Genomic DNA, 15,358 nt, shown 5'->3' on the forward strand with positions numbered 1-15,358 from the left:
GCGTAGGTTGACGCCTTGTTGGCACCATGAGACGAGATTTCTTAAATACTCTGGTTATTACTCAGTTATTTCTTCTCATATGGAAAGTTTGGAATATATGATCGAAATCTTACAATGTTTCAACAATGGATCGATCTTTGATTCTACTAGCAAAAAACTGAGTAGGATGCGTTTGGCCGATGCAGACACAACCAAGAGCTTACCAGATGAAATTTTCGCGTTAGTTCAAAACTGTAGCTAGTACATGGAACGCCATGTGGTATTCCTGATCCAACCATTGCACTTGGATTATTGTTTCTCTGTCAGGAAAGTACCATTAAATCAAAATAATTACTGCCTTTTATTCAGTGTGCTTCTGATGTATCGATTGCTGATGCTCATCTGAGCACTTGTTGCCCTCATATCAAACTCAGTTTTACTTGTTACCGGGACTGAACTAAATTTAATGTAGCTTGTTGGCAGAAGTGATGGCCATATAGTTTAATTTAATCTGATTTGTTAGTAATAATAGTATTATTCAGTATGAAGGAATTTGATGTTGGTCAACCTTTGCTTGTCACCAATTAGTACCGACTCTTAGAAGTCAATTTTGTCTCTTGATGAGTTTTAGCCTGATGGACTTCTGCTTATATATGTTTCAGCAAGTTGGTTCAGACGAATGATGGACTACATGTTAGGTTTTTATAGAAAAGGAGGATCACCCCCGGCCTCTGCATCAGAGTGATGCATGTAACCCCTTTATTAAGCAAAGTATCCGAAAGGTCTGAGATTCATTACAAGATCACGCAGAGCTGACAAAGTAATCAAAATGTGTGAAGGAGTGTCACAATCGGCAAAAATAGGACAAGATGACTAAACATCTAGCCTATTACTGGACAGCCATGCAAACCGGCTATAGATACCGTGCGCTACCATCTCCATTGGGTAGACCCAGTAATGAAAGACTCCCTGGCTTCCACAGGAGTGAGTAACGGCCGCATATGAGTCTAAGCAGTGGCCCTATAGATAACATGCAAAAAAATATATAAAAGTTTGTCTATTAAAACCATATTATTTCTATAATTCTATATAGCCCAAAGTAATGCACAAACTCCTATCTGGATATGTCTCGCAATATTTGGCTCTACCCCATTTAGCCATAGCCCAAAGTAATGCACATACTCCTAACCAAATATGTCTGGCAGTATTTGGGTCTATTCCATTTAGCCACGTCCCAAATAACATGTGAATACTATTTGAAGGGTTGATATTAAAGACTATATGAATTGAGCGCCATAATTGTTTGGCAAGTAGACACTCGAGAAAATTGTTCTTTCTGGTGGAGAGACTGTTTGTAACTTCTCCCAATCTACAAAGATTATGCTCTCAAGCTAGTCATGAGGACAAACTTTCGGCGGTTTTGGATCCTGGGCTCCCTCGAGCGTCTCCGGTAGATCCCAATGTGTGCATAGTTGCTCGATCCCGCACCTCCAATCGATCTCATCGCGTGCCTCGCATCGGGGTTGGATGGGCGCAGACCGGCCACTCCTATGTAGCCCGCTGCACCCCAAGATCAAGGGGGGACGAGAGGAATGGTTACGGGGGCCGTTGATGTCGGCGGAGCAGGAAGAGGATAGGAGAGCAGGCGTCGGAACAGAGGGAGGCGACGAGCGCCGAGCCGCTGGCCTCCCTATTTCCTCTTCAGTGAGTGAGCAGAAGGACAGATCGTCCATGACTACTGGACTGTGCTTGTAACTGTGCAGTGAGAAATAGGCCACAGGGCTCACATTTTTCTTACGGAGTAGCAGCCCACTTAGGATAGCAGATTTGATGGCCGGCAACGTTCAGATCGTGAAAATGGACGGCCAGAAATGCAAATCGCTGTGAGATCTTACATTAGGCTCAGTTTTACTGTCCTAAATATATTAAAAGTAATTAACGGGTTAACAAGAAGCAAGAGAAATATGTTGTAAAATCCCATGTTAATCAGAAAATACTGACCCTTAACATTTTTTTTGAAAAGGGGAATATATTAATATCGCGAAGATACCAATTACACCCAGCCTCTGCACGTACATGATGTCGCAAATACAACCAGGATGCACACAGCCAAAGGAAAAAAATAAAAAGAAAGGAAAAAAACAAAGGTCCCATCACAATGATCAACTCCTCTCAGCAAACGCACAGAAACCACCACCAAATACAACATCTGGAAAACATAAGAGGTCTCCAAATTCAACGCCTCCAAGAAGAAAACAATGCATAAGAGCCATCGTTGCTCGATCAAAGATCTTCGATTTTCACCTTGAAGTAGTCCGAGCTCTCAAAACAATTCCTTCAACAAGGCAATTGCCAGGCACAACCAGTCAAGGCCAGACCTTAGGTTTACACCCTGGAAGTCTCGGCTCGACACCCGAGGAGCACCACCTAAAATGAATTCCTCTAGTGCTGCCGCCCCCACTTGACACTTCTACTCCTGAGATTTAGCAAACACCTGACTGACTCCATCACCTCGAAGGCCCTATCCGTCTAACTAATCCTCTGATTTGACACAGTAGAAGTCGAGAAGCTGACATGTCCCATGGTGTTAACAAATAATAGAGCTTCGCGCCATGTCATCATGGAATCTCGTAGGCTGAAATGGACGACCGCAATCTATCTGATCCAGATATCGTGGGAAAAATCTCCGGCCACAGTTCCAAAACGCGTCGGTGACAAGATCGAAGAGGACGGATCATAGGACGTTGTATTCAAGCGAGAAGAGCGCTTGGACCGCCTCCATATATGAGCAAATCCAGCAGGCCCCCACACCAACGATCAGAGCAGCAGAGAAGAAAATGGCTGGAACACCTTCGTTCTCCCGCAACACTCCACCCTGAACAGCACCAGCCGGCCCAGATCAGTTGTCCTGGATTGAACACTGTCAGCAATCAGCATAGGGACTGTCCCCATGAGCAATCTGCCTGTTTTTTTCGAAAAGGGGGTCTCCCCGGCCTCTGCATCAGAATGATGCATACGACCATCTTATTAATCCAAATAAATAAGTTCCGACAAGGTCTCAAAGTCTCCAAATGTAAAAAGTGAATAAAAAAGGGCTCACACAGAACCAAAAAGGCTAGAAACACAAACTAGCCAAGAGAAGGATGCCACAACCGGATGGCTAAAAAGAGATAGGTAAACTAATTGCCTATCCTATTACATAACCGCCATCCAAACCGGTTGAAGATATTCCGAGCTACCGTCTCCCAGCGGATAGATCCAGTAACCAAACGCTCTGGCCTCCGTCGGAGTGAGTAGCGACCAGGAACGGATCTGCACCGTAGCTCTGAAAATGACCTGCAAAAAATGAATGTGTGTTGTCCTGTTAAAAACCAAATCATTCCTGCAATTCCAGAGCGCCCACACTAAGGCGCAGATTCCTACACGAATATGTCGCGCTAACTCGGGCTCTACCCCGTTAAGCCACGTTCCAAATAACGTGTTGACTGAACTCGGTGGAGAAATATTGAAAGCAATATGGACGGTCCTCCATAAAACTTTTGCTAGTGGGCAATCAAGAAAAAGGTGTTTAATTGTTTCATCCCGATCACAGAAACTACACCTAGTAGGTCCTGTCCAATTACGCTTTGTCAAGTTGTCCTTGGTTAAAATAACTTGTTTGTGGAGAAACCACATAAACACTTTAATTTTGAATGGAACTTTGACAGCCCACACATGTTTGGAACTAGTAATCGAGCTTGAATTGATCACATCAACATACATTGATTTAACTGTAAATTCTCCCGACCTAGTAAGCTTCCAGCGTAATTTATCGGGTTGTTGGAAAAGCTGAACGTCCATCAGTCTCCTTACTAGATGTAACCATTCTTCCCAACAATTGCCCACTAACGCCCTTCTGAATTGAATATTAAGGGGGATTGATTGAAATACCGTTGCAACAGAAACCTCACATCGTTGAACAATACGATACAACGACGGGTATTGGATGGCTAGGAGTACCTCTCCGAGCCAAGTATCCTCCCAGAATCTCGTACTGGCTCCGTCACCAACAACAAACTTTGTCCTATTAAACAAGGAAAGCTTTACTTTCATAAGCCCTTTCCAAAAGGGTGAATCAGTCGGTCTTACTGTGACCTGAGACAAAGTTTTGGTTTGAAGATACTTACTACGAAGGATTTGAGCCCAAGTGGCGTCAGTTCCGCTAGATAACTTCCACAACCACTTGCTGAGAAGACATCTGTTCTTGACCTCAAGATTCTCAATCCCAAGACCCCCTTGGTCTTTCGGTCTACAGATGATATCCCATTTGGCTAAATGGTATTTTCGTTTTAGCTCATCACCCTGCCAAAAGAATCGGGATCGATAGAAGTTCAGTCTTTTCCTAACACCAACCGGGACTTCAAAGAAGGACAAAAGAAACATAGGCATACTCATGAGGACCGAATTTATCAGAATTAAGCGGCCTCCGTATGACATGAGCTTGCCCTTCCAGCAACTCAGTTTCTTTTCAAATCGGTCCTCGATGCACTTCCATTCTCTGTTTGTCAGCTTGCGATGGTGGATTGGTATTCCTAAGTATGTGAAAGGCAAAGCCCCCAAATCACACCCAAACAATTGCTTGTAGGCCTCTTGTTCATCATTGGCTCTACCAAAACAGAACAATTCGCTTTTGTGAAAGTTAATCTTTAACCCAGTCAATTGTTCAAATAAGCATAACACCAGCTTCATATTTCTCGCTTTTGCCAAGTTGTGCTCCATAAAGATGATTGTATCATCAGCGTACTGGAGGATGGACACCCCTCCATCAACGAGATGAGGTACAAGGCCCCCCACTTGACCAGCCTCCTTAGCCCTTCCTATCAAAATTGCTAACATATCAACTACAATGTTGAACAAAATAGGGGACATCGTACCCCCTTGTCTTAGGCCCTTTTGTGTCTGAAAATAATGACCGATCTCTTCGTTCACTTTAATTCCAACACTCTCTTTTTGCGTATATGATTCAATCTGGCTGGCCCCAGACTTCATCAAAACCTTTCATACGCAACGCCTATTGTAGGAATGGCCACTTTACTTTATCGTACTCTTTCTCGAAATCCACCTTAAAAATAACTCCATCCAATTTTTTCGAGTGGATTTCATGGAGCGTTTCATGCAGGACCACCACCCCTTCCAGGATGTTTCTATCCGGCATGAAAGCAGTTTGGGAATGCTGCACCATAGAATGCGCAATCTGTGTGAGCCGATTCGTCCCAACCTTGGTAAAATTTTTGAAACTAACATTGAGAAGGCAGATCGGCCTGAACTGCTCGATTCTCAAAGCATCTGTCTTCTTAGGAAGCAGTGTTATTGTTCTAAAATTTAAGTGAAATAACTGAAGCTGTCCAGAGAAAAGATGGTGGAACATTGGAAGTAAATCCCCCTTAATAATATGCCAACATCTTTCGTAAAACTCCGCCGGGAATCCATCAGGCCCGGGAGCCTTATTGTTTTTCATCTGCATTATAGCATCAAACACCTCCTTCTCCGAGAAAGGGGCAACCAGAATATCATTATCATTAGCAGTTAGTTGAGGCACATCCTCAATCCTGGACTCATTGAGGGACACACAACTATCCTCCGGAGGTCCAAATAACTGCTTATAATACTCGGTAATGTAAAGTTTCAGGTTGTCCTGCCCTACAATCGTTCCTTCATCTTGCTCAAGCTGGAAAATTCTCTTCTTTCTGTGTTTGCCATTAGCAATCAAATGAAAGAATTGAGTGTTTGCGTCCCCCTGGACCACTCTACGAACTTTATCTCTCAACGCCCACTTCAACTCTTCTTCGCGGAGAAGTTCTTTCAACCTCATCTCCACATCCAGCTTAAACTGGAACTCTGCAGGTTGCAAAATCGTGGATTCGGCTTTAATATCTAGGGACAGAATCAGAGAAAGGAGCCTGTCCTTTTCAATCTTATAAGTCCCACTAAGGTGTTTAGCCCATCCCCGTAGGAAACTTCTCAAATGTCTAATCTTATTCTTCCACCGCTCGGCAGAAGTCTTGCCTCCTCTATCTTTAGCCCATTCCCTGGCTATCAGATCCAAGAAGCCTTCTCGTTCAAACCAAGCAAGTTCGAAAGAAAAAGGTGTTTTTGTTTCCCACATGGTTTGGCTCACCTGAGTCCACGAATAAAAGTGTGTGATCCGAGATTCCGCGCGAGAGAGCCTGAACTGTTACGAGAGGGAACTTCTGTTCCCACTCGACGCTCGCAAGGACTCGATCCAACTTCTCGTATGTCGGATTTGGCAAAGCATTGGCCCAGGTAAATTTTCGACCAGAAAGCTCTATCTCTCTCAGATCCAAGCTTTCAATGATGGTGTTAAACATAAACGACCATCCGCTGTCAAAATTATCGTTATTCTTTTCCTCTCTCCTCCTAATGATGTTGAAATCACCCCCAACCAGAATTGGGAGCTGCTCGGAACCGCAAATTCGAACCAAGTCCGCCAAAAACTCCGGTTTTAACTCGGGTTGTGCGGCACCATAAACAGCCACCAGAGCCCAGTTAAACCCATCAGCTTTGGACCTAACCCGAAATTTAACCGCGAAGTCACCCATCACTACACTTCGGACTTCCAGTGAATCGCATCTCACTCCAAGCAGGATCCCACCGGATCTTCCTCGCAGAGGAAGGCAATGCCAATCAAATTCTACACCCCCCGATAACGTGTTAAAAAAGTGTGGCGCAAAATTATCCCTACTAGTTTCCGAGAGAGCAATGAAATCTAATCGATGCTCCAGAGTCGCCTCAGCAAGAAACCTTCTTTTAGCCAAGTCCTTCAGACCTCCGCTATTCCAAAAGATTCCTTTCATATGTCATCATGAAATTTTTTGGCGGTCCGAATCCTAGCACTCCTACGAACCGCGGACGCGGGATAAACCTTCCGCTTCCACTTACGCTTGGGTTTACTATGGTCCTCCATCCGGTCCTCATAACCGGGCTCTGGTGGTTTATCCACTACACCCTCTATGATAACCTCCTCCTCCTCGGATTCAATAGTGGATGGTGCAAGATCCGCACAAAAATTATCGAGTACTCTTACTCGCAAAGCATCAATCTCAGCATCATTCATAGGTCTTACTACTGCTAGGTTTTGAATAGTTTCTAAAGCGCAAGCAATCTGCCTGTTGCCGGTGCCGTCCTTGTTGTCCAGAATAACCGCCCGAGAACGGCGTCGTCGGAGAATCGCTGTAGGATCGACCCTTAACATAGGGGATCTTCTAAAATTATGAACCTTGACTCTACGATCCACATACATAACATGGTGGACTTGATACTTTTTGGGAATGACCGGAGACAACTTAAACACATGAAATTTATATGAAAGGCTATCTCCATGGTGGACTGGAGGTCCCCTGGGGTTACTTCCTTTGGCTGTTTACTTCTGCTGCTGTTTGCCCCTTGCGTGTTGGAGCGTCGGACATTCTCTATCTTCATGTTGGAGCGTCGGACATTCTCTATCTTCATGTTGGAGCGTCGGACATTCTCCTTTCTTTTGATAGGTTAGTTTCTTGTTAAGAGTGTGGTCGGATTTCCGACCCATGGTGAATGAGTCGATGACGCACATTCATAGTTGAGAATTAAAAACCTTTCCCTAAGATGAAGGCCCTGTTTTGGAACATTAGAGGGTTCTGCGCTAGGGGGCGCAGAGACCAACTGAAGGACTTAATGCGTGCTGAAAGAATTGATTTTATCGGGCTTGTTGAGACTCTTAAACCCTCCTTTTCTCCTTCTGAACTATCGGCGATTGCTGGGATTGATAGATTTAGGTGGAATTTCGTGGCCTCTGTTGGTCAGTCCGGCGGCTTTCTTCTGGGCACCAATAATGTCACCTTTGATTTTGTGGCTTTCGACCATGGTATATACTGGGCTAGTATGGTAGTTTCCCTACGTTCCAATAACATCCTCCTTGAACTTATGGTAGTATATGGTCCGGCTGATCATTCCTTGTCACAAATTTTCTTGGATGAGATTTTTACTAAAATTGATGCCTGCCAACTGCCACTGCTGATTGGGGGTGATTTTAATCTGCTTCGGTATCCTTCTGATAAGAGTTCTGTCAATTTCTCCTGGGTGCTGGCCGAGGCTTTTAATGCTTTCATCAGGGACACGGCTATTCGTGAGACCCCAAGGGTTGGGGCCCGCTACACTTGGACCAACCGACAGACTTGTCCTATTCGCTCGGTTCTTGATAGAGTTTTTATCTGCCCTGCTTGGGATGGCCTTTTTCCTCGCTGCTCACTTCGGGCCCTCCCCATCGTTGGGTCCGATCACGCTCCTCTCATCCTTGACGATGGTCTCTGCCCCAATGGCTGCCAAAGATTTCAATTTGACGCGTCCTGGCTTTTAGTGGAAGGGTTCCCTGATATGCTGGCTCAGAAGATCTTGGGCTTTCTTACCTCCCCCCATCGTTCATTTGGCCCTATGGATGACTGGCATTATGTTTCTTACTCCCTACGCAAGTTCCTTAGAGGATGGGCCAAGAACCACTTTGCTGAGTCGAGGCGCGACAAATCTAGGTTGAGTGCTCAAATTAGTACCCTCGACTCCCGTGCGGACAACGGTGGGCTCTCGGCTACTGAGTGGCAAGTTCGCTATGGCCTTGAGAAGGAGCTTCTGGCTATTCATCGCCAAGAGGAAGTGTATTGGAAGCAAAGGGGTACGATTAATTGGACTCTTAAGGGTGATTCTCCCACGGCTTACTTTTTCGCCATTGCGAATGGCAGACGGCGTAGATGTTTGATTAACAGCCTCATTATTGATGATGTTAGGGTCTCTGAACCGCCGGTCATTCTCCGTCATGTAGTGCGGTTCTTCTCTAACCTGCTTTTGGCTAAACCAAACCTCGGATTCGCGCTAGCCCCGGGCTTCTGGGCTCCCCTTGATAGGATTTCTCACGCTGATAATGAGCTTCTGTTGATTCCCCCTTCTGAGGAGGAAATTTTTGATACTATTCGGACGGCTAATTCTAATGCGGCTTCAGGCCCTGATGGTTTCTCCATTCCGTTCTTTCGACAATTCAGGCCCCAACTAAAAGGTCTAATTTCTGCTGTCATCCAAGGGTATTGGCTGGGATCGGTTGACATTTCTAGACTTAACTATGCGGTTCTCTCCCTCATCCCTAAGGTCAAGGGTGCGGATATGATTTCTCAATTTAGGCCGATTGCTTTAATCAACAACTTCGCAAAGATGCCTGCAAAGGGCATGGCCACTAGGCTATCTCCCATTGCACATCGGACCATTAGCCCTTTCCAGTCTGCTTTCATCAAAGGGAGGTTCATTTTGGACGGGGTACTTTGTTTACATGAGATTGTTCATGACTTATGGGTGCGAGGGACCAAGGGTGTGGTTCTCAAACTTGACTTTGAAAAGGCCTACGACTCGGTCAGCTGGAAATTCCTTCGGCAAGTTCTTTTGGCTAAGGGCTTTGAGGGGCCTGTTATGCAGCGCTTGATGCAATTGGTTTCTGGGGGGCACACGGCTGTGGCTGTCAATGGCCAAATTAGCCAGTTTTTTGCTAATGGCAGGGGCCTCAGGAAAGGGGATCCAGCATCTCCTTTACTCTTCAACTTTGTGGCTGATGCTCTATCTCGCATTCTCTCTCGAGCTGCCTTGGCTGGTCATATCACTTCGGTGAGCTCTCATCTCATCCCTAATGGCATCTCTCATCTCCAATATGCGGATGATACTATAATTCTGATGGAACTTAATGATAATAGCCTCACCAATCTGAAATTCCTTCTGCTTTGTTTCGAAGCGCTCTCAGGTCTTAAAATCAATTTCTCTAAGAGTGAGGTTGTAGTGACTGGGGTCTCGGACGAAGAGGTACAGAGGGTGGCTCATCTTCTGAACTGCTCTTTGGGATCCTACCCTCTCAAATATCTAGGCCTCCCTATTTCCCCGCTTAAACTTTTGGCTAAAGACTTCGCTCCGGTGGTTACCAAAGTTGGCAACAGAGTTCTCCCTTGGCGAGGGCGATATAATACACAAGCGGGCAAGGTCGCCCTTACTAACTCCTGTCTTTCTTCGCTACCTATGTTCTTAATGGGATTCTATCTTCTCTCTAGTGGGGTTCATAATGGTTTTGACAAGCATAGGGGTGCTTTCTATTGGAACGCAGCGGACAATAAACGTAAGTACAGGATGGTCAGATGGGACATTATATGTCGCTCCAAGGCCAAAGGGGGTCTGGGCATTATTAATACGCGAGTGATGAATAATTGTCTTATGATCAAATGGTGGTGGAAGATCATGACTCTTGAGGAACTGCCACCCTGGCTCTCTATCCTAAAAGCTAAATATTTCCCCTCCTCGAGTCCTATGTTCGCGCCGGCTGCGGGTGGGTCGCAATTTTGGCATCAACTGGTTAAAGTCCGGCCGATCTTTCGGTCCCTTGTAAAATTTGTAGTTAGGAACGGTAAGTCTACGCGGTTTTGGCTTGATTGGTGGGTCGGGGCCTCCACGCTGGCTGTTGCTTTTCCGGTTCTATTTTCATATTGCGATGATACTGGGGTTTCTATCTTTGAGCTCTCGGCTAGGGGTTGGGTTCTGGATTTTCGTCGTTCTCTTTCTCCTGAAGAGTTGGAAGATTGGCAGCGCCTTACTGCTTGCTTCCCCCTGCTCTCGGAGGAAGAGGATGTCGTGGTGTGGCCCCTCTCCTCTTCGGGGCGTTTTTCGGTTAAATCTGCTTACTCCAAGCTTATCCCTGGGGGGTGCCCGGTCAAGTTTAAGCATGCCTGGTCGGCTCGAATTCCTCCTAAGATCAAGATATTTCTCTGGCAAGCTGTCCGGAGTAAGCTTCTGGCGGCCGATCAGATTAAGAAAAGAAACGGGCCGGGGTCCGACAGGTGTGTGCTTTGTGGGGCACTGGAGAACATCGAGCATATTTTCTTTCACTGCTCCTTAGCTAAACTTTTGTGGAGTTGCATCAGACTCTGGTTACATGTAAATTGGTCCCCTTCCTCCTTTGAAGACCTGAGGCATTATATCAATCTTCTTTCTGGCCATTCTAAAAGAGTCTTCTTAGTTGGATGGGCTGCGATTGGCTGGTCGTTGTGGACTACTAGGAATAAGTTCTCGATTGAACATATTTTTCCGGCTAATCCTGTCAATTGCTTATTTAAAGCCAATGATTTCTTGCAGCAGTGGAGATTATTGACTAAAGAAGGGGACCTCCAGGCCTTCGACGCCATGCTATCCAAGATGAAATCTACGGCGTCTGGGCTTCTTTGGCTTTCTTTGAGGACGGCTTCCTGAATGCTCTTTTGGTGTCTGGTTTAGGCTGGCCTGCGTGCCATGTAAGGCCGCTGGCCTTGTAATGATACTTTATCTTCTGCGTGTGGTACTTTGTTGGGTGCTGGTTGTTGGTCATATATTCTGCCTGGTGGCTTTATCTATAAAGTCGGGTTCTCGCCTTTTCTCCAAAAAAAATAGTGGATTTACGTTTGATGCTGAACTCTCTCTCCCTTTTTTGTGACCACTGTCGCCGTAAATAAAAAACGACCACTTCACAATTTCATTAGTCCTGCATCCCCGTTGGTCATTTGCTAGCCGACGAATGGTTGTACCAATCCTGCATACGCAAGTCATCAATCACGTGAAAATACGGCATTCTCCACACATTTCGCACGCGCACGAAAGGTTAGGTAGTCGAAAGCGCCTCCTACTCTGGACTTATTGATAACATCGAACAATTACACACAGTTACACACAATGTACATGTCGACCAACAGTACCCTAGTCCTTTTCCAAAGCCACATCTATCATTGCTCCCTCCGTCCCATAATATAAAAAAGTTTTTGACACACTACACTAGTGTCAAAAGCGTCCTTATATTATTGGACGGAGGGGGTATCTTTTAAAAGTAATTAACGGGTTAACTTGAAGTAAGAGAAATATATTGTAAATCCAATGTTAATTAGAAAATACAGACCCTTAACACCGAGGATCTTCTAAAATTATGAACCTTGACCGTACGATCCACGTAACATAACATGGCGGACTTGACTTTTTTTGGGGAATGACTGGAGACAACTTAAATACACGAAAGTTATATGATAGGCTATCTTCATGGTGGACTGGAGGTCCCCGGGGTTGCTTCCTTTGGCTGGTTTCTTCTGCTTCTGTTTGCCCCTTGCGTGGGTGCGTCTCTCTGGTTATACTCTATCTTCATGTTGGAACGTTGGACATTCTCCTTTCTTTTGGTAGGTTAGTTTCTTGTTAAGAGTGTGGTCGGGTTTAAGACCCATGGTGAATGAGTCGATGACGCCCATTGGTAGTGGATTTCCCATTGATGCTGAACTCACTCTCCCTTTCCCGTCTACTTTTGTGCTTGTTATGGGTTTGGAACTGATGTATTTCTGTTATTCTTCAATAGGAACGGGCGATGCCTGGTTAAAAAAAAATATGATAGACTATCGTTGTTAATTTAATCTCAGCTCGATTTACCCATGCGCCACAAAGAGGCGGGGACGCTCCGGCTGCACCAGGGCACAAGTGGCTAAGGTTTGGTCCTCGTGCCGACTTCACGAGGCATGCACTCCTTGGTTGCCATCGTGAGGTACTTGCTCTTCATGTTTTCCTCGTAAGTTGCCGGACATCCTGGAGCTCTTGAGCTTCTTCGGCCTGTGGGGTTCTGGTCTCGAGCCTCTTTTATTGCCGACCTGAGTATGTTTTGTGGAGCCTCGTCTTGGTATGGACAGCGAAACTCCGTGTCTTGTACATCTTGTTGAACGTACGTTGTCCACGGTATATGTATAGCACCAGAGCTTTGTATTTATACCGCCGTAACTTCTCTCTTCCCTCTGTATATTTGTACATCTTGGGAGACAGTACAGACCGGTCCATTCTGTATCTACATATTTGCGTCATGCACACGATCAATAAATTATCAATGCATGAAATTCTTTCTTTCCATCTAACACATCCAGATTGTGGTCGTTCATCTCGCCTGGCAACTGAGGTTGCGCCCGCTCCTAGACGTTGGCACTTCTTCCTCTCTTGGGTCGTACTCCCTCCGTTCCAAAATAAATGACTCGAGTTTGTACTGTATTAAAGTTAGTATAAAGCTGAGTCATTTATTTCGGGACGGAGGGAGTATATGTATCTACCAGGTCTAAAAAGTTTAGATTCTGACACCAAACCATTCACATCTAAATTTGTCGTCTATGTTTTCCTATGCCTATTTCAATTTTGAATTTGAATTATTTTAGGGGTTGTAGACATGTGTTGTGAGCATTAGCATTTTTTTAAAACTTCTAAACATTTAAATTTGTTTGTCAATATAGGAGCACAAAAGCATGCGAGTGTTGGGAGCACCTGCTACTTTATGGATGTCGGGTTATGTCTGAACTTTTTTTTTCAAACCATGCAGGAGAACTGCATGTGACAATATAGAAGAAAAGAGATACAAAGTTTTAGATCACAAAGACGACCCAACAACAACAAAAAGGCAAAAACTAAGGACACAAGTGATCCTAGGAGAACAACAACTTCAGGCATTTAGCGCCCGCTTTAGACCAGTTGAGTGTGTCGCCTTTGATTTTGTCCAAAATACAATCAATGAAGCTAGCTTTGTTATCAAATACTCTACTGCTGCGCTCATTCCAAATTGTCCAAGCCACCAAGACGACAATACTAGTCAACTTCTTAATCTCGCTTGAAGGAACATTCGTCCTAGCCGTTGTCCACCAGTTCACAAATGAGCTACCCACAACTGGAGATATATTAGGAAGACCGATCCAGTTCATAGTTGAGCACCAAATTATGTTGGATATGGAGCAGCCCACCAAAAGATGATCAACATCCTCCGCATCGCCGTTACAGAGGATGCAACTTTCATTGTGGGGGAGATCATGCCTGGCTAAGCGATCTGCAGTCCAAAGTCGCTTGTGGACGGCAAGCCACACAAAAACATTGCAGCGCAAAGGAGCCCAAGTCTTCCATATGGAATTAGCTGAACTACAAGGCGGACGGTCCTCAAACCAGGCCTTATACGCTGATTTAGAAGAAAAACTACCAGAAGAGTTAGGAAAGTTTGCTTAAAGCATGCTAGTGCTCACGAGGGGGGATGTTTAGCTAGGATTTTAAATCATTGTCTAGAAGGATAGTGTTGGCATATTACACAAAACCTGACAATGGAACTTAACAGTAGATTAATAGAGATGGCAAATGGAAGACACCAATGAGTTCAGTGGCAAAAAGCCTGTCCACAAGTCAAATCTCCCCTCTCCTTCATCTAAATATATCTCTGAGATTACTTTAAAAAAAAACTATATCTCTAATACTGCTCCAAACGCATATACGTACGGAGCATGATCTTATCTCAGAGAACCAAATCGTTGACTGTAGCAGCAAAAGGACAATAGTCGTCTCTGCTCCAGAAACAGCTCCGAAAGGAGGAAGAAACTGAGGCAAGAGGATGGAGGAGCAAGACATGCTTAATAGGTAGGAGTAGTAAATAGCGATAGTTTGCATGCACTTGGGCTAACCTGGACATGGAAGACTTACTGCTGCTGCAGGAGGAGGGAGCGACCAATGTATGCAACAGAGACGATTTTGACACTCACTCGCTAATAAGCTGGTGAAACAAAACACCATGAACTACACATGTACCCCCTAAGGTTTGTACGTTGGATCACAGGCCGGAAACACACGTGAGCACGGTGGAGATAGACGAGAGAGGGAGGAAGATGAACACGCAGGATTTTGCGAGGCGCAACTGCCGTCCTCTTTTCTGGCTTTCTTCTCTTAATTATATTTTGATTACATGCAAACTTGATCAGTTAAACCGGCCGAACTCTATGACGACCCACCAGATTCGTGCCATCCCACGATAGTGCATGGTGGCTCAACTAACTCACGTACTAATAGCCGCAACGTAAACTCGTGCGCTTCTGACTAATGATCCTATTTACATGCATCGACTCAATTCACGTGTACACATCCATCCATCGGCGTACACACGTACATGCAAGGACTCAACTATCTAACAAACCAGCTAGCATGCAACTTCGTAATTAAACATGCATGCATGACACGATAAAAAAATCTACTAATGCATGTAACAAGATTAAAACTAATAAGGTTCATTAGTAGAAAACTGAGCTTTGGTCACAGCTCAATATACATATTAGTCCCGGTTGCATTACGAACCGGGACTAATGTGAGCATTAGTCCCGATTCGAGCGGCTAAAGGCATTAGTCCCGGTTCGAGACACGAACCGGGACTAAAGGGTGCGATGCCCTTTAGTCCCGGTTCATGTCTCAAACCGGGACTAAAGATAGTCCCGGTTCGTGTCTCAAACCGGGACTAAAGGGGTTTGTGTCTCAAACTTTA

This window comes from Triticum aestivum, chromosome 1A (assembly GCF_018294505.1).
Source record: "Triticum aestivum cultivar Chinese Spring chromosome 1A, IWGSC CS RefSeq v2.1, whole genome shotgun sequence".
NCBI lineage: Eukaryota > Viridiplantae > Streptophyta > Magnoliopsida > Poales > Poaceae > Triticum > Triticum aestivum.